Here is a 22,359-nt window from a genome sequence, read left to right on the forward strand (position 1 = left end):
AAATTTTTTTGTTTGAAATTTTTTGTTGCAAAATTTTGTTTGAAATTTTTTTGTCTAAAATTTTTTGTTCGAAATTTTTGGTTTGAAATTTTTCGTTTCAGAATTTTGTTTGAAAATTTTTTTTTGTAAATTTTTTGTTTAAAATTTTTTTGTTTGAAATTTTTTTCGTTTGAAAATGTTGTTTGAAATTTTTCGTTTCCAAATTTTTTGTTTGAAATTTTTTGTTTCAAAATTTTGTTTGAAATTTTTTTTGTTTCAAAATTTTGTTTGAATTTCTTTCGTTTGAAATTTTTTTGTGTGAATGTTTTTCGTTTCAAAATTTTGTTTCAAAGATTTTTGTTTGAAATTTTTTGTTTCAAAGTTTGGTTTGACATTTTTAAAGTTTGTGCACTCATTAGTAAAGAACCGGAACTGTTTAGAACTAAAACCTCTGGCAACATTGTGGTGCAATAGTACACGTTAGAACATGGTGCAATAGTACACGTCAGAACATGATAATGAAACGTCATCAGTTTTGCATCATCGTTCGCGTTAGTATTCATGATAACATCATCATGGCTACTTGTCTGCAGTTTCTAAACACGCGTGATGTGATGAAATCATTTACCAAGATTACTGATTTACAACAGAATGTACCTTATAGAATCTTAGCTAGCCAAATGATCCCTACAGAGTTTGGATTAAGAATCGTAGTGAAGCTTGAAAATGATAAGAATATAATTTTACCAGCAAGATATTTACCCATGGAAGCATCAAAACAAGAAGAACTGCTGCGTTTCTTAAATACTGGATCTGTATCTTTATGCTATAAAAGACTCTTGGGTCGAAGTCATCAGTTTGAATTTAGTACACAGCCAGATTCGTCAGCAATTCATGAATTCAAACGTCAGCACATCAGACATAGTTGTATGAAAGTGGTTGGTCAGCATGACGTCAGCAACTGTGATGAAACCATGAATTCAAACGTCAGCACATGACGACAGCCGTAGTTCTATAAATCAACCAATACCGTGAAATCATTTGAGCAAGTGCTTTTCAGGAGGAAAGATGTGTACTTCTAACGATAAAGAATTCATCTTCGCAAGCTATTATCCAATAAACAAAACATGTGATGATTGGTATCAGTGCTAGAACATTTGAACCAGTGATTCGATTGGGCAAAGCAGAACAATTTGGTGTACAACTGACCTGTGAAGAATGGCAGGAATCGACCAAATGAACGATTATTTTCATGATGAGCTAAATGTGACCATAGTCAAATCATTAGGCTCAAATCATGAAGTGGTGATGCGTACAGTCCTCGAAGAGAAGATGGTGCTGTTACGTAAAAAGAGTACATTTCATGTCCCTCGCAATATGGTGTATCTAACACAAACAGAATGGAACAAATTTATCAGCGTATTCCAATGTGCGAAACATGCAGTGGAAGTGTGCAACAAAACAAGTATATTCCTGAAAAAGTATTATTTTGAAAAATGTGTTATGCATATTGTACAACATGTATCTAGATATTGTGATGGTTGTCAACATCGTTCGTGGGTGCATACCTGTATTGATAAACAGTTTATTTATGATCAAATGAACATTGAGTTTCCACCAATTGATATTGCATTAGACCTTAAAAGACTTCAATTGGAATTAAAATTATACGCTAAAGACAAACTAGTGCAAGAAGTTCAAAATACATTGTATCGACAATATCCAGAACCGCTATCTGGTATGGATGTATGTGGAGTGTAATAAAATGATCCATTTCAATGAATTGTGTTTTTTTCATTTCAAGTACAACCCCATATTCTGACGTGTACTATTGCATCATGAAAAAAATATTGACAAAGGTTTTTGTTCTAAACAGTTCCGGTTCTTTACTAATGAGTGCACAATCTTTAAAAAAAAATGTCAAACCAAACTTTCAAACAAAATTTTTGAAACGAAAAAATTTGGAAACAAAATTTTCAAACGAAAAAAATTTCAAACGAAAAATTTTAAACAAAAAAAAACTGGTAACGAAAAATTTCAAAACAAAAATTTCGAACAAAAAATTTTAAACAAAAAATTTTCAAACAAAATTTTGCAACAAAAATTTTCAAACAAAATTCTGAAACGAAAAATTTCAAAACAAAAATTTCGAACAAAAAATTTTAGACAAAAAAATTTCAAACAAAATTTTGCAACAAAAAATTTCAAACAAAAAAATTTTCAAACAAAAAATTTTGAAACAAATTTCAAACAAAATTCTGAAACAAAAAAATTAAAACAAAAAATTTCAAACTAAAAAAATTTTACGTTTCACGGTTAACCGTCAAACTTTATCCGGTTTTTAACTATTCGATTAACAAATAAACGGTTTTGATCATATTTATCAGTGAGTCCAAAATGTTGAACGAAACCAAGATTTTTAAATGTTAAACAAAACTTAAAAACTGAATGCAGCAAAGATTTGAAAATCAGCAACCAATCAGATTGCACGAAAGATAGTGATCAGCCAATCAGATTGCACGAAAGATAGTTATCAACCAATCAAATTGCATCAACAATAACTTTTCCAGTGTTGTAGCATGTATTCCCTTAAGACTATGAGTCATAAGATTCAATAAGGTTAGCTATGTATCCCTGTACACTACCTCATCAAGGTCAATCACGTGGTACATCGTATTGCTTACGTTTATATTTGGCTGTAATAATCAATACCAATGACGCATTCTCAAATTATCCTACAAAGTTTAAATGTACCAATGTCCTGGACTCCTAATCCCATCATAGGTCAATAACTGATCACGTGATCATAATGATTTACCCAAAGAACAATTACCAATTATTGATATGACAATAAGAAATGTACCCCTCCCAAAATTAAAGATTGGTACACAAATACACCTGTGTCTTATGAAAAAGTAATAAATCCTGTACTTATTCAATAATAAAGCCGGTCAATAACATTTAAATTTTGAATATTTGGCCATAAGAGGAACACCAATGGGTCCTAGAAAACGTTTACCGAATTTTGTTATTTGATAATTCCCAAATTTAAAAGGGAACATAAACATATAAAGGTAATAAACCATATAACGTGCTAAATAGGTGTCAATAACCTCCGAAATTCGATTTTTGGTAGTTCTTTACCCATGAAAGGGAACGATGTGGACCATCCAAATTTATAGTGGTACATATTGAAGTCCTGTACTATGATACCAAATGCTATATTAAAACAATTTCTAAAACCGAGTGGATGAGCCAAGATACCCCTCCCAAATTTTTCAAGGGGTGCGTCAATGTACCCATGTCTTATGATAGGAAATGAACCCATATACATGACCATATAACCATATAAGGTAATAGAACCCCATCAAAGGGAAGAAATTGGGCCAAAAACCAAACGCATGGTACAACATATTGCTTATGTTTATATTTTAGTAATTTTTACCCATGAAAGGGAACAAGATGGACCACCCAAATTTATCATGATACATGTTGAGGTCATGTACTATGATACCGAATGCTTAAATTGGAAAATTTCCAAAATTTAAGGGGATATGGAATGGACCCCTATACATGATCATATAACCATATAAGGTAATAGGACCTCATCCAAGGGGATAAATTGAGCCAAAACCAAACACGTGGTTGTACTAAAATTTGGCAATTTCGTACCCATCAAAGGAAACGTGGTAAACCACCCAAATTTATAGTAATATATATTAGGGTTCTATACTATAATACCAAACATGTAAAAAGGGGCAATTTCCAAAATTAAAGGGGTGGGCCAAAGTACCCCTCCCAAATTTTTAAAGGAGTGCACAAATGTACCTATGTCTTATGATAGGGAATAGACCCCTATACATAATCATATAACCATATAAGGTAATAGAACCTCATCCAAGGGGATAACTTAGGTAAAACCAAACACGTGGTACAACGTATTGCTTACGTTTATATTTTGGCAATTTGTACCCCTAAAAGGGAACGAGGTGGACCACCCAAATTTATCATAATACATGTTAGGGTCCAGTACTATAATACCAAATATATAAAATGAGCAATTTCTAAAATTTAAGGGGTGGGCCAAAGTACCCCTCCCAAATATTTAAAGGAGTGCACAAATGTACCTATGTCTTATGATAGGGAATAGACCCCTATACATAACCATATAACCATATAAGGTAATAGAACCTCATCCAAGAGGATAAATTGGGCCAAAAGACCAAACACGTGGTACAACGTATTGCTTACGTTTATATTTTGACAATTTTGTACCCCTAGAAGGAAACGAGGTGGACCATCCAAATTTATCATAATACATGTTAGGATCCGGTACTATAATACCAAATGTTTAAATTGGGCAATTTCCAAAATTTAAGGGTGGGCCAAAGTACCCCTCCCAAATTTTTAAAGGAGTGCACGAATATACCCATATCTTATGAAAGGTAATGGACCCCTATACATGACCATATAACTATATAGGATAATAACACATCATCAAAGGGAATAAAATCGACCAAAAACCAAACACGTGGTATAACGTATTGCTTACGTTTATATTTTGGCAATTTTGTACCCCTAGAAGGGAATGAGGTGGACCGCCCAAAATTATCAAGATACATATTAGGGTCCTGTGCTATAATACCCAATGTTTAAATTGGTCAATTTCCAAAATTTAAGGGGTGGGCCAAAGTACCCCTCCCAAATTTTTAAAGGAGTGCACAAATATACCCATATCTTATGAAAGGTAATGGACCCCTATACATGACCATATAACTATATAGGATAATAACACCTCATCAAAGGGGATAAAATCGACCAAAAACCAAACACGTGGTATAACGTATTGCTTACGTTTATATTTTGGCAATTTTGTACCCCTAGAAGGGAATGAGGTGGACCGCCCAAATTTATCACGATACATATTAGGGTCCTGTGCTATAATACCCAATGTTTAAATTGGTCAATTTCCAAAATTTAAGGGGTGGGCCAAGGTACCCCTCCCAAATTTTTAAAGGAGTGCACAAATATACCCATATCTTATGAAAGGTAATGGACCCCTGTATACGCCCATATAACTATATAAGGTAATAACACCTCATCCAAGGGGATAAATTAGGTCAAAAAACCCCGAAATTTGAATTTTTGGCAATTTTTTACCCATGAAAGGGAACGACATAGACACCCAATACTGATAGAGGTACATACTAAGGTCCTAGGCTACCATACCAAATTTTTAGATTTGGCAATTTCCAAAATTTAAGGGGGGTGGTCCTATGTACCCCTGCCAAAATTTAGAGGGTGGGCCATCCAAAAATTTAAAGGGTGCACAAATGTACCTATGTCTTATGAAAGGAATGGACCCCTATACATGACCATATAATCATATAAGGTAATAGGACCTCATCCAAGGAGATAAATTAGGTCGAAAACCAAACACGTGGTACAACGTATTGCTTACGTTTATATTTTGGCAATTTTGTACCCCTAAAAGGGAACGAGGTGGACCACCCAAATTTATCATAATAGATATTAGCGTCCTATACTATAATACCAAATGTTTAAATTGGGCAATTTCTAAAAATGAAGGGGTGGGCCATGGTACCCCTCCCAAATTTTCAAGGGGTGCATTAATATACCCATGTCTTATGAAAGGGAATGGACCCCTGTATACGCCCATATAACTATATAGGGTAATAACACCTCATCCAAGGGGATAAATTAGGTCAAAAACCCCCGAAATTTAAATTTTTGGCAATTTTTTACCCATAAAAGGGAACGACATAGACACCCAATACTGATAGAGGTACATACTATGGTCCTAGGCTACCACACCAAGTTTTTAAATTTGGCAATTTCCAAAATTTAAGGGGGGTGGTCCTATGTACCCCTGCCAAAATCTAGGGGGTGGGCCAAGGTACCCCTGCCAAAATTTAGAGGGGGTGGTCCTAGGTACCCCTAGGTCATTGACCCCGGGCCAAGGTCATTGACCTTTGACCTATGACGTCACAAAAATTTTTGCTGACTCGGCTGGACATAACGGGGGGACTACTACTAGCGCTTACAGCACAGAGCAATCAACCCATAAAGTTGTGAGAAAAATACGCATAAAATTTGCACAATAAGCTTAATTACACGGGAATTTTAAGTTTGGATTGTATGCATAATTATATGGAAAATTTTACTCTTTTTTTTTTCTTCCTTGTCGTTGGTCTACTTACCTTGATTTGCGACTTTCAAATTTCATCCTTTTTTCCACTGAAAAGTATCGATAATTCATCAAGGAAATAATTATACTATGATAATTTAATTGAAATTCATCGCAATTTGGCCCGTGGCAAACAGCAGTGTGGTAATTGAAGGGGAAGAAGGAGGGATATTCCCATTCACCTCTGAACACTTTCCAGGAACCTCGTTCTCTTTCGCATTCTAGAGGAGGGAGAAAACTTGGTAATGGCATCAAACCTTCATGTGTAATTACAAAAATTAAATTTATAAACAAATAGGAAATCATCAGTTTATCAGGCTTTAATTGATAATTTATGCACAAGCTTCCCTATCGAAGGCATGGTAGATGAAGCTTCTGTTGTTCATGAGTCGACATTGCCAACTGACATGGTCGATATGGAAAAGATGTTTTATGGTGATTGAGAGATGATACTTCTTGCTGAGTATTTCAAAACTGACTAAGAAAAATCGTTATCAGACTTAAGTCTAACAAGCAGATTGTCGATGAGGAGTTGCAGAATCGGGTAGAAGTATTATCATTTTCCTAGACAGAGTGCGAACGGAGTTTTCTCCTTATGAATTTACAGATGACTGATATTAGAAATAGACTAAGTGCTCAAAGATTATCTAACTTGTTGTTCATCAATGTTAATGGCTCACCGCTAGACAAACTCAAAGTAGACGAGGAAGGATGGACATCATTCCGCTGCGAATGATTTGCCACGAAAAAGTTCTGGAGGCCAACAGAAACTACTTTGCTTTATTTAAACTACTTTGAATAAATATTCATAATAATTGGAATTATGCATATTTGTAACTTAAATTTAACGTGGTGTTTTACTGATTACACAAATTACAATTATGTGCAGACTTTATGGAGATGCTCTCACATAGGGTACCCGAGCACCTTTATACATTATGAAAAACTGATTTTCTAAGTATTTTGTGAGAAAAATACTGTGAACTGAAAAACCATAACGTTTTCCATATAGTACAGGGGTATTTTCCTGTAAATAGAAGTTTCTTTTGGAATGCGTTGAGAAATTATCACTTGCAAGAATACTTTCTTAGTACAAGTATATTTTAGGCACACACTAATTTCCCCCTACCTCGAAGTGCTTCAATTTCCTCACTGATAAACACTTTACCATTTTATATCGTAAAGATCAGATCCACCGTAATTGTAACAGAGAGGTGCTTGAGCGATTGATCATAGAAATTCAAAGTCTGATTATAAGTGATAATTTCACAGTATTGTTTTATTACAAATGTAAACTTTTTAGTCAGTAGAGAAGAGACCGTGGATGATGTGTCAGAGTTGATGATGATGGATTTTGGTGAGTCAGAATAGGTCATAGTGGATGAGAGTCGTTCATGGTAGATGGTGGGTCAGTGGGTCGTGGGTCAAGTTTTCATTGACCCACGCCAACTCTGGTTGACGCTAACTTCTTCAGTCTATTAGTCACGTTAATTTACAATAGTTCACAGTCAGACTAGTAGTTGACGCTAGCTTCTTCAGTCTATTATTCATGCTGATTCCCAATAGTTCACAGTCAGACTAATAGTTGACGCTAACTTCTTCAGTCTATTTGTCACGTTAATTTACAATAGTTCACAGTCAGACTAGTAGTTGACGCTAGCTTCTTCAGTCTATTATTCATGCTGATTCCCAATAGTTCACAGTCAGACTAATAGTTGACGCTAACTTCTTCAGTCTATTAGTCACGTTAATTTACAATAGTTCACAGTCAGACTAGTAGTTGACGCTAGCTTCTTCAGTCTATTATTCATGCTGATTCCCAATAGTTCTCAGTCAGACTATTAGCTGACGCTAGCTTCTTCAGTCTATTAGTTATACTGATTCCCAATAGTTCACAGTCAGACTAATAGTTGACAATAGCTTCTTCAGTCTATTATTCATGCTGATTCCCAATAGTTCACAGTCAGACTAATAGTTGACGCTAGTTTCTTCAATCTACTAGTTATACTGATTCCCAATAGTTCTCAGTCATACTATTAGCTGACACTGTCCCATTCAGTCTATTAGTCCTGCTTATTCCCAATAACTCATAGTCAGATTAATAGTTGACGCTAGCCTGCAGTTTATTAGTCATGCTAATTTCTAATAGTTCACAGTCAGACTATTATGTGTATATTATATTTAAAAATATAGCTGTCTGCTTTATATATAATTGTGCAGGTCACAATCGCGTTTTCAAGTTCTTAGGAATGTTTATTGTCTCACTTACGACCTTACTAATTTATTTTATTAATTTACAAACCTCCTAACACTTAATTTTTTATCTTCACTAACAAACCCGAATAATACCTTTTTTGTTCGCTAGATAACAGTGTTGCCACACTTGGTAAAATTGTACCAAATTCAGCCCTTGTTCTCATTCATCGGCCCGTTGGTACCACGCTGGCATTTACAGCCCCTTTTGTGAAAAAGTTGGTACAATTGTACCCAATTCAGCAGCATTTAACAAACACTTGTCACATTTCCAAAAGTGTCAGTAAGACTTTTCTTACATTTCACGTTACTCATACTGCTGTTGAACATTCATTCTGTGACGTTGCACCGCATAAAGCTAGAACTTTGTGTGGAAAATTCGTAATTCGAACTATACCGGGAAACAAATTACGTTAGGTAGGGCGCAATCATTTATATTTTAATATTTTATTATAACGTGCTGTTTATGCACAAACTCGGAGATGATTGATTTATTCCTCGTTTATATTTTTCATATATTGCATTAATACAGTTTTGGTTTATTGGTCACTTTGAAATAGAGGCGTGTTTGGTTTCCTTACAATACATACCGAAGATGATAACTGATTTCTCTTTTAATTTGAGGCCTTTGTTATACTTGCGAGAAAAGTTTTATCTACTTACACGGTTGTTCGGGGCCTTCCTATTTGGATGTTTTCAAAAACTAATTTTTAAAAAGAGTAATATCTTGATTTGGACTCTTGAAGATGGGGAAAGTGTTCTGGAACTTTACCACTTTCATGTTATAGAGTCATTTATTACACTGGTATAAAATAATGAATTCAGCCCTTTTTGTTTTCATTTGGTACTATTTTTCAGCCTACTCCAGAGCTAGGACTGTGGCAGCACTGCTAGATAACGACCTAAAACTTAATCTTGTCTGTTTGCATGTTTTCTTAATTGATTTTTTAACACTTCGTTGTTCACTTATAAATCCCATAACCCTTAATTTTGTTCACTTGTAAACCCTTTATATTTTCGTTTAGTTTACTTTACATACAATGATCCTAATACTGAGTAACATTTTGGTTTGTACACATATACACCCCTCCTAATCATTAACTTTGTTCACTTACACAGTTTCTTTCGCTTTCAAACAACTTATTATTTCGTTTTATGTCCTCAAAAATTCCTTGATACTTTGGTTCTCTTGAATGAGGCGTTGCACGGGTAGATGCATAATCCTTTCAAAATATCCTGCCTTTCTTTCACTGTAAAATGCTTCACTGGTATCTGTATATACGAAAATGAATGTGACTACGTTTATGGTAACTCTTGAACCACCCAACCGAACTCGATCAAATTTTAAACTTAAATGAGGTTTAAGCCTGGAATGATTTTTGTCATTTTAGTTTGAGGATGAAACTTAGGGGAGGGGTGGGAGGATCGAAATGATCAAAAATTACCTATATTAGATCGAATCCATAGGTTTCGGGGTCGCTGAGATGAACAGTGATACTTCCAATGCAACTTAAATCCAAATTCAGCCCACGAAAGTAATATTTAATGTTTTAGTTATTATTTATTATTTTCTGATTTTTAATTATTTTTCTTTGTTTCTGTCGATTTAAAAGCGCTTTAGTAATAGTAAAAGGTAATTGTAATAGTAATAGCAATAGTAAAAAGTGACTGACTAACGAAACATATTACTAGTTTTCCTTATTTCAACTCAGTCAAACGGGTTATTGATGCTAGTATTGTCTAATAATTGCAGTACCTAAATTCTGTTTATATTTATCTATCCATCTATCTATAAATTCATATTTGGAAAATGATTTCGCAATCTATTTAATTTTCTAAAACAGTTTTTCCTTTGCAGTAGTGAGTAGTCCTTCCTTCATCCCTCATGCGGTCACCGAAGAGAAAATGATGACTTCTGCCCTTTGATGTTGGATTTACGTTCCACAGAGAAAGTGAAGGGAATTTGAGAGACCGCAGTTTGGAAACTATTTTTGTACAACTTTCTCCTTTTGCCAATTCCCTTTTCTACCTCTTCTACCCGCAATTTCGTTTTTACCTTCGAGAAAAAAAAATCACAAACTTTTGAGTTTTTTCTTCTTTTTTTTTCAAATCTTGAAGTTGCTATGTTATGGATACTTTTACGGATGCAGCTTGGTTGTAGAAAATCGTTTTCCAAAATAAAAACTTTAGAAACAAAAAGAAAATAAGACTAAACTTAAAATGAGACCAACTTGCATAAAGGGCAACCAAACAATTTACACACACACACACACACACACACACACACACACATATATATATATATATATATATATATATATATATATATATATATATTTCTATTCTACGACCATACGCCCGTGATGTACTCATTTCACGGATGACGTTACTCAGCGATTACACTATCCGGGGAAATGGGGAAGAATGGAACGAGCAAGGAAGGAAGCGGCCTGGAACATGTAACTAAGGTACCATCCCGCATTTGACGAATGTGAATGAAGAAACCCCAGGAAATAAACCCATTCAGGAGGGTTGGCCTGAAATAGCAGTCACACCTTTTCGATTTCGACTGAATGTCCCCACTAGTAATCGAACCCGAGGCCGGTCAACGAAATAAATATATACAAAGGTCAATACAATAGACTCCGCATAGCGTAGTCGGTAACGCTCTCGACTTTTTCGCAAGCGTTGCCGAGTTCGATTCCCGATGTGGATACATTTAATCGAAAAAGCGTAAAAGCTTTTTCAGGCCACCTATTCTGTGTGAGATTTTCTGGTTTTTCCTTATTCACACCAGGCAAATGCAAGGATAGTACCTAATATATATATATATATATATATATATATATATATATATATATATATATATATATGTCCCAGGCCGCTTCCTTAATTCCCCAGTAGTTTCTTCCTTCCGTTTCTTCGTGTAGTGCCATCGCCGAGACACATCATCCTTCATATGTGTGACGGGCTAATATGGTCTTATGTCGAAAGCCCAGAAATCTAAATCCTAATTAGTAAGTCATTACAAGTAGTAAACGCGACAACGTTACCAGAATGTTTGTCACTGTTAGTTGTGTCATTAGAGGGCAGATGAAAATAGATACAATCCGTTCTGAACAGTGTATTTTGTTTACATGTCCAATGTATAATTAAACAAACCATCTGTTTAACAGAATTAAAATGACCAAATATTTTTATTTACTACAAACAACACAGTTTCTAGTACCACACTCTAAAGAATTACCGCCCCATTTACTGACCGATTACCATCAATTCTGGCTACCAACCGATTACCCTAAACTTTACGGTATTAGTGTTAAAGTTATGGTAATAGGCTACAAATACGGTCTTCGTATGAACTATAACCATAAATTTTACAGTAATACCGTAAATTTTAAAGTAATCGGTTGCCAGCCAGAATTGACTGTATTCGGCCAGTAAATGTGACCGTAATTGTTTACAATGCATGCAAATTAATTTGACTCTATGTATTCAAAAACTCAAATTTGACTCTATGTATGGGCTACTCTCAAACATCTGATTTATTGATTTCGACGTAATCTATCGATTAATAGGGTCTATAAACATATACTTATGTATTTTACAGAAACACCTGGAAATAGTGCAAGTTACCAGATAATTGTGGTGTTGGACCACCTTTCATCCTCGGGACAGTTTTCATACGACGTGGAATGGAGCCATACAGGTCGCGTATAATAGCAAGTGGAATATTATACCATTCCACGTGTACTGCTTCACTCAGTTCGGTGTGAGAGAGAGAATGGAGGAGAAAATCTGCGTTGGTTTCGTCTCTGAAAAATGGACCACAGACTTTCAATTATGTTCAGGTTCTAAAATTGGTCGGAGCAGACTGGACTTGCAGTTCAATGTCGGATTGAGACCATTGTAATGTGTTCAAATTTTAAAACTCACCCACTGAGAATCGAACCCGAAACCATGAACTTTGAGACAATGAAAATGAATGAAAGAAAATGAAATATTTAACATCTCGTGATTATGTTCTTTAGGCAGAGGAAGACGATGATTAATGTAAGTGTATGAAGATGAAACAATTCGCGGAAATGATAATGTTTGAGAAAACAAGCGTACCCCTGAGAAAAGACACAGACACAATATTTTTCAATACAAATTAACTTGGCCGAAGGTCGAACCAGGGACCCCATGCACCAGAGGTAAGAACTCTACCATTGAACCACCGTCCCTTTATGAATGAAATAGGATTTCTAGCTTTACGTCTTAGGCTTTTTATGTCCTGTCTACTAAATAGGGTGGATGATTATTATTTAATTGGTAGAATGAGGATGTCGGAAAAATCTAAGTACCAGGCCCGTATCCACGTGGGGCTAGGGGGCCGGGCCCCCATAAACTTTTAGCTGCCCCCCTAAAAGTTTGACTGTAGGCTTGAAAATGAACTATAATATGGTGATAAAGTATATGATTGGGTCGGCCCCCCCTAACTTCTACCGGGCCCCCCTAAATTTTTGGGATGGCTACAGGCCTGGAAAGCACCTCAAGATATTCAACTAACGCACCGTTCGTTCACTTTAAAACTGACAGAGATCAAGCTAGGAACGCCTCCTATAAGAGATGAATGCTTGATCGAATGATGGTAATGATGAGAAACGAAGGAAATTTTGGAATGAAGAAAGTGGGAGGAAAAGAGAGAAACCCTAGATAGCTCATGCACACGATGCTTGTCTACTACAAAGCTCAATTGACACGAACTGCGAAGGACTCCATGCACCAGAGATGAACGCTTTATCACTGAGCCAGCGCGGCCTCCTGAATAAAGTTAAGTCTTCAAATCAAATTATATTGGTTTTGCCGCAATATTTCCGTTTCTTTCTCTTCTACTGTTTTAGGGGAGAAGAATGTTAAATTTGGCACAGATGCACTCAAGCACTTTCCATAACGCATCTCAAAATTTTCAGACATGCCCCACCCCTCAATCAACTAGTGACTACCTTTATATCCTAACTCATGTACTCAAACAATGCTTTTCTCTTCTTTAATTGTAATATTTGCCCTTTTTCCCAACCCATTGTGAGTAGGAATTAGATGAAGTAATTCTAGGAATTGCCCAAAATTAGAGTAAATATTCGAAGTAATGCATCTACAATCTTCTCCTTCCAAATCAATCACTATATCCTGTGAATTGTTATAATTACGCCCAATAGAGAAGATATGAGGTTGTTCCAAAGTATTATCCTTAGTTTCAGATGAGATTCTAAAACATCAGACAGAAAAAAACATTAGTTGAAGTATTTCTATCCCCATCCCCCAAATTACTAATGACGTTCTGTTTGTCATGGTACCCTTCTCTGGGCACCGCTGGTTCTATTCTTTTTGAGGAGGCGCGGTGGCTCAGTGGTAGAGCTTTCACCTCCGGTGCTTGGGGTCCCTGGTTCGATCCCAACTCGCGCTGTGTGGACTTTGTGGTGGACAAACACCGTGCTCGTGGGTTTTCTCGGGGTTCCCCCGTTTCCTCCCACTTCCTCTCACTTCTTGGGACGTAAAACTTAAAGATTTCATTTCATTTCATTTTCTATTCTTTTTGATTGAAATCTGTCGATGGTAAGGTAATAAACGTCATTCAATCACTGATTTCTGTAGTATAATTAGGGATGCGCACCAGTTGAGTGGAGTCGAGATTTAAGTCCGTCTCGAGAAAATGTTGTCTCGACTCGAAAATATGTTTCTGTCTAGACTCAACAGTTTCTATCTGGACTCGACTCCAATTCGGGACGAGACGTCTCGAAATTCGAGTCCAGACAAAATTTTCGAGTTAAAATATACGCACACATCAGCTAGGAGTGAAAGTAAAAGTACAATATCTCATGAACAATCCATATTTCTTTTATGTTGGGAACCAAATCCATAACTACTGTAGTTTATTGTTATATAATTTAGTGTTTACAAAATTGCTTCTTAAAAATACCTGTCTATAGAAGTGAAAGGTACCTATCTGCACTAGTTCTTGGCATACAAGCAGTCCATTTATTGTAATATACTATGTAAAATAGTTTAGTATCATAACAACAAATGTTACATTATATATCGGGACCTTAAAGGCAGAGGCGAGTAAGTCATTTTTTTTTTCTGAAAATGAGTTATTGTCAGATTTGAAACACATGTTCTGATATACAGTATCTCATTCTTAGAAAGCTTGTATAGTTGTATTATGAATACTTTATCAAATAGCAACAATAAAATTGGATATAAGTCCGAAGGCACTTAAAAGCAAAAAGAAGTAAGTCACTGTTTTCTGTCTCTCCTGAAAATTTAATAAAATTACTCCCCTCCCCTCTTACTCCCCTCTGCCTTTAAGGTCCGGGGAGCCTTATTATTATCCGTGACTCGTGATATGCTGCAACATATTAAAGCTTCAAAATAGTTAAAGAAGCAAATAATCCCGAATTTATGTAGCCCTATTGCCTTCATGGGAACAAAAACAATAATTATAACTATGTTAAATTACTAAGACAGCCAATTGATCATTCAGAGAATTTATGAAGTTCACTTTATCGCAATAGTGTTATACAAATTAGATATTGGCTACGGATAATAATTTTCTGGAAACTAGATAATCTATTATTATTCTTATTATTATTATTATTATATTTGAAGTACAATGAAATATCACGGCATTAATTAATAGTTTTAATTAACTAAATTGAGCTGAAAATTAAATCTTGATCTCGAAAAATTAACTATTAAGTTTATGCGTTCTGTACCTTTCTAAAGTAATAAATGCCGGAATTGGTTTGAATTGGCTGTTTCTGAGTGAATACTTTCTTCAAAATAATATTAAAAATTATAGAAAGATTTTCGAGACATTTGATGGAGTCGAGATTTTTACGAGCAGTCTTGACTCGACTTGTCTTGAAGTTTACAAAGTGTGTCTCGACTCGTGTGCATCCCTAAGTATAATTATACCACTGATATGGTTTGCATTCTCTTCACTAAATATAAGTACATACAGCTTATTAAAGCTTAAAATGCATGCTGGTATGAAATATTCTTCTTAATGAAGTGATTTGCAGATAGAAATGCAGATGTTTGCTGCGGTAGAAGAGCAAAAGGAACAATGGACGGTTATAGTAGCGAAGAGAGAGAGAGAGACACAGAAATATCAGGCTAAGACGGAGAGAGGGAAGTTGTCTGTTCATTGCGTGGACGCCGACTGGAAATGTAGCCATTAACTATGTGATTAATGGTTGTAAAAGCCACAATATTACAGGCTGTGGCTGGATGCTATCACTCGCGGACTTTATATAAGATATCTGTATTTGTCCTCCTGTCTTCACCTGCACTTTATGTTCCTACAAACCACAATGAACACGCTCTGTCACACAATACTCAAATTACCAAAGTTTCGTACTAAAGACACACACACACACACAGTGGAAATTTCGTCTAATCAAAATTTTCTTACGCATTAAAGGCATTTCAGTAATTTCTAACTGTATCAACGTTCGATGTCAACTAAAACCAGTAACATTGTTTGCTTTGTCATAATCTTTTTTTTTTTTTTTCATTTAAATTATTTGCGAATTTTTCTTTCTTGAGTAACAAATACTATAACATAAGCAATATACTAGTCAGTACCTATGACGATGTCATATAATCCACCTCTTATTGAGAGAAACTTAATGGTATTTAAGTTTTACGTCCCATGATTATTTATTTATTATTTATTTATTTAATATCCAACACAACAATCTTAATGCCTAATTAAAGTGTTATGTACACTCATATCCAAAATTATTGTCGCATGTCTATAAATATGTTGGTGTAGGAATATAATTTGATAACAAATTCGCCTGGTGTTCCTTATAATGTTAGGATGTGTATAATCGGCAAAGACATGTATGTGGAAAATTTCATGTCAAAAGAGCAGTAAATAAGAACAATAAAACGAAAATTAAATTTTCTACTCCATTTAGCAACATTTTGTTTTACTCATTCTAATTTTCGTATTTATAATTCTTTTCCTATGAAATTTACCACAAATATACATTTATCGATAATACACATAGTATCACTATTGAAAGTACCCTACAAAATCATTATCAAATTGTATTGTCACAAGAAGACAGTTATAGATATGCGACAGGACATGAGTGTACATACAGTAAATGTTATATATATAATTTTTTAAATTATTTCTACAGAAGATTTCTCGTTTCACATATGATCTGAACTTGTTTCTAAAAGACTAAATACATCCACCTTATCAAGCTTATTTACAATGTCATTGTATAATTTAAACAGCCTCCACATAGAGGATTTATATAATATATTGTTCTTGGCTTTCGCACAATAAAATGTCCCTGTATTCTCTACTCTGGTTTTGCAAGTGGGAATCCGCAATGATATTTTCGGGACCAACTACACACAATCAACCTTATTATTTAATAACTTGTATAAGAATAAGAAATCCAACATCCATTTTCTTTTTTCTAGAGTTTGAAAATTAAAGTTTTTTACTACATCATTGTAGGAAAAATATTTGGGATAATAACTAGTTTTTTTGTATATAAGCATTTTCAAGAATTTCGTTTGGATGTTTTCTATTTCTTGAGAGTATTTTTTTATTATTGGTGGTCCATATAGTAGAACAATATTCTAATTTTGATCTAACACATATAAAATAAAGTGTTGCTAGCGTTGTCTCACTGAAAAAGTCTTGCCCTATTCTGTAAATTACGTCCTTTAGGCTAAGTAAGACGGATAATTAAGGTAAGAGTAGTAATCGCCCCACTTGAGGCCATTTTTACCGCCCCCTGGAGCGAGGCGCCCGCCGCCGCCGCCAAAATTTTTCGCCCCGGGCCCCCGGCGCCCATTTTTGGGGTTACGTGGCCAGGGATCAATGACCTAGGGGGCGCCCAATCCGCCAAAATTTTGCGCCCCGGGCGCCCGGCGCCCATTTTTGGGGTTGCGTAGCCCGGGGTCAATGACCTAGAAGGCGCCCGCCGCCGCTAAAATTTTGCGCCCCCGGGCGCCCGGCGCCCATTTTTTGGGTTACGTGGCCCGGGGTCAATAACCTAGGGGTACATAGGATCACCCCTTTTAGATTTTGGTAGGGGTACCATGGCCCACCCCCTAAATTTTGGCAGGGGCACCTAGGACCATCCCCCTTAAATTTTGGAAATTGCCAAATCTAAAAATTTGGTGTGGTAGCCTAGGACCATAGTATGTACTTCTATCAGTATTGGGTGTCTATGTCATTCCCTTTCATGGGTAAAAAAATTGCCAAAAATTCAAATTTCGGGGTTTTTTGACCTAATTTATCCCCTTGGATGAGGTGTTATTATCCTATATGGTTATATGGGCGTATACAGGGGTCCATTACCTTTCATAAGATATGGATATATTAATGCACCCCTTGAAAAATTTGGGAAGGGTACCTTGGCCCACCCCTTAAATTTTGGAAATTGCCCAATTTAAACATTGGGTATTATAGTACTGCACCCTAATATGTATTATGATAAATTTGGGTGGTCCACCTCGTTCCCTTTTAGGGGTACAAAATTGCCAAAAATATAAACGTAAGCAATACGTTGTACCACGTGTTTGTTCTTTTGGCCCAATTTATTTCCTTGGATGAGGTCCTATTACCTTATATGGTTATATGGTTATGTATAGGGGTCTATTCCCTATCATAAGACATAGGTACATTTGTGCACCCCTTTAAAAATTTGGGAGGGGTACCTTAGCCCACCCCTTAAATTTTAGAAATTGACCATTTTACATATTTAGTATAATAGTACAGGATCCTAATATGTATTATGATAAATTTGGGTGGTCCACCTCGTTCCCTTTTAGGGGTACAAATTTGCCAAAATATAAACGTAAGCAATACGTTGTACCACGTGTTTGTTCTTTTGGCCCAATTTATTTCCTTGGATGAGGTCCTATTACCTTATATGGTTATATGGTTATGTATAGGGGTCTATTCCCTATCATAAGACATAGGTACATTTGTGCACCCCTTTAAAAATTTGAGATGGGTACCTTGGCCCACCCCTTAAATTTTAGAAATTGACCATTTTACATATTTGGTATAATAGTATAGGACCCTAATATATATTACTATAAATTTGGGTGGTCCACCTCGTTCCCTTTCATGGGTACGAAATTGCCAAAATATAAACGTAAGCAATACGTTGTACCACGTGTTAGTTCTTTTGGCCCAATTTATTTCCTTGGATGAGGTCCTATTACCTTATATGGTTATATGGTTATGTATAGGGGTCTATTCCCTATCATAAGACATAGGTACATTTGTGCACCCCTTGAAAAATTTGGGAGGGGTACCTTGGCCCACCCCTTTAATTTTGGAAATTGACCAATTTAAACATTGGGTATTATAGTACAGGATCCTAATATGTATTATGATAAATTTGGGTGGTCCACCTCGTTCCCTTCTAGGTGTAAAAAATTGCCAATGATTATATGGTTATGTATATTGGTTCATTCCCTATTATAAGACATGGGTATATTGATGCACCCTTTAAAAATTTGGGAGGGGTACCTTGGCCCACCTCTTTATTTTGGAAATTGCCCAATTTAAACATTTGGTATAATAGTATAAGACCCTAATATATATATATATATATATATATATATATATATATATATATATATATATATTACTATAAATTTGGGTTGTCCATCTCGTTCCCTTTCATGGGTACGAAATAGCCAAATTTTAGTACAACCACGTGTTTCGTTTTTCACCTAATTTATTCACTTGGATGATGTCCTATTACCTAATATGATTATATGGTCATGTATAGGGGTCCATTTTCTATTATAAGACATAGGTACATTGATGCACCCCGGGAGGGGTACCATAGCCAATCCCTTAAATTTTGGAAATTTTTCAATTTAAGCATTCGCTATCATAGTACATGACCTCAATATGTATCATGATAAATTTGGGTGGTCCACCTTGTTCCCTTTCATGAGTAAAAAAAAAATGCCAAAATATAAACATAAGCAATATGTTGTATCACGTGTTTGGTTTTTGGCCCAATTTATTCCGTTTGAAGCGGTCTTATTACCGTATATGGTCATATGGTCATGTATATAGGTTCATTTCCTATCATAAGACATGAGTACATTGATGCACCCTTTAAAAATTTGGGAGGGGTATCTTGACTCATCCACTCAGTTTTAGAAATTGTTTAATATAAGCATTTGGTATCTTCGTACAGGTCTTCAATATGTACCACTATAAATTTGGATGGTCCACATCGTTCCCTTTCATGGGTAAAGAACTACCAAAAAACAAATTTCGGAGGTTATTGACTCCTATTCAGCACGTTATATGGTTTATTACCTTTATATGTTTATGTTCTCTTTTAAATTTGGGAATTATAAAATAACATAATTTGGTAAACGTTTTCTAGGACCCATTGGTGTTCCTCTTATGGCCAAATATTCAAAATTTAAAGGTTATTGACCGGCTTTATTATTGAATAACTACAGGATTTATTACTTTTTCATAAGACACTGGTGTATTTGTGTACCAATCTTTAATTTTGGGAAGGGTACATTTCTTATTGTCATATCAATAATTGGTAATTGTTCTTAAAATTGGATAGTATCTCATTCATTGGGTAAATCATTATGATCACGTGATCAGTTATTGACCTATGATGGGATTAGGAGTCCAGGACATTGGTACATTTAAACTTTGTAGGATAATTTGAGAATGCGTCATTGGTATTGATTATTACAGCCAAATATAAACGTAAGCAATACGATGTACCACGTGATTGACCTTGATGAGGTAGTGTACAGGGATACATAGCTAACCTTATTGAATCTTATGACTCATAGTCTTAAGGGAATACATGCTACAACACTGGCAAAGTTATTGTTGATGCAATTTGATTGGTTGATCACTATCTTTCGTGCAATCTGATTGGCTGATCACTATCTTTCGTGCAATCTGATTGGTTGCTGATTTTCAAATCTTTGCTGCATTCAGTTTTAAGTTTTGTTTAACATTTAAAAATCTTGGTTTCGTTCAACATTTTGCATTCACTGATAAATATGATCAAAACCGTTTATTTGTTAATCGAATAGTTAAAAACCGGATAAAGTTTGACGGTTAACCGTGAAACGTGAAATTTTTTTAGTTTGAAATTTTTTTGTTTGAAAGTTTTTGTTTGAAAACTCTTGTTTCAAATTTGTGTTTGAATTTTTTTGTTTCAGAATTTTGTTTGAAATTTGTTTCAAAATTTTTTGTTTGAAAATTTTTTTGTTTGAAATTTGTTTCAAAATTTTTTTGTTTGAAATTTTTTTAAAATTTTTTGTTCGAATTTTTTTTCGTTTCCAAATTTTTTTGTTTAAAATTTTTTCGTTTGAAAATTTTTTTTGAATTTTTCGTTTCCAAATTTTTTCGTTTAAAAAATTTTGTTTCAAAGTTTGGTTTGACATTTTTAAAAGTTTGTGCACTCATTAGTAAAGAACCTGAACTATTCAGAACAAAAACCTCTGGCAACATTGTGGTGCAATAGTACACGTCAGAATATGGGGTTGTACTTGAAATGAAAAAAACACAATTCATTGAAACGGATCATTTTATTACACTCCACATACATCCATACCAGATAGTGGTTCTGGATATTGTCGATACAATGTATTTTGAACTTCTTACACTAGTTTGTCTTTAGCGTATAATTTTAATTCCAACTGAAGTCTTTTAAGGTCTATTGCGATATCAATTGGTGGAAACTCAATGTCCATTTGATCGCAAATAAACTGTTTATCAATACAGGTATGCACCCACGAACGATGTTGACAACCATCACAATATCTAGATACATGTTGTACAATATGCATAACACATTTTTCAAAATAGTACTTTTTCAAGAATATACTTGTTTTGTTGCACACTTCCACTGCATGTTTAACACACTGAAATACGCTGATGAATTTGTTCCATTCCGTTTGTGTTAGATACACCATGTTGCGAGGGTCATGGAATGTACTCTTTTTACGTAACAGCACCATCTTCTCTTCGAGGACTGTACGCAGCACCACTTCATGATTTGAGCCTAATGATTTGACTATGGTCACATTTAGCTCATCATGAAAATAATCGTTCATTTGGTCGATTCGTGAACATAATATTTGCCATTCTCACAGGTCAGTTGTACACCAAATTGTTCTGCTTTGCCCAATCGAATTACTGGTTCAAATGTTCTAGCACTGATACCAATCATCACATGTTTTGTTTGAAATATATTTATTGGATAATAGCTTGCGAAGATGAACTCTTTATCGTTAGAAGTACACATCTTTCCACCTGAAAAGCACTTGCTCAAATGATTTCGTGGGATGACAGTGTATTGGTTGATTTATAGAACTACGGCTGACGTCATTGGAAAGAAATGCGCTGACGATTGAATTTATGGTTTCATCACAGTCGCTGACGTCATGCTGACCAACCAAATTCATACAACTATGTCTGACGTCAAAGGAATGTGCTGACATTTGAATTCATGGTTTCATCACAGTTACTGACGTCATGCTGACCAACCAAATTCATACAACTATGTCTGACGTCAAAGGAATGTGCTGACGTTTGAATTCATGATTTCATCACAATTGCTGACGAATCTGGCTGTGTACTAAATTCAAATTGATGACTTCGACCCAAGAGTCTTTTATAACATAAAGATACAGATCCAGTATTTAAGAAACGCAGCAGTTCTTCTTGTTTTGATGCTTCCATGGGTAAATATCTTGCCGGTAAAATTATATTCTTATCATTTTCAAGCTTCACTACGATTCTTAATCCAAACTTTGTAGGGATCATTTGGCTAGCTAAGATTCTATAAGGTACATTCTGTTGTAAATCAGTAATCTTGGTAAAT

The sequence above is a fragment of the Thermobia domestica genome, chromosome 14 (genome assembly GCF_964235325.1).
Source record: "Thermobia domestica chromosome 14, izTheDome1.hap1.1, whole genome shotgun sequence".
NCBI classification, from domain to species: domain Eukaryota; kingdom Metazoa; phylum Arthropoda; class Insecta; order Zygentoma; family Lepismatidae; genus Thermobia; species Thermobia domestica.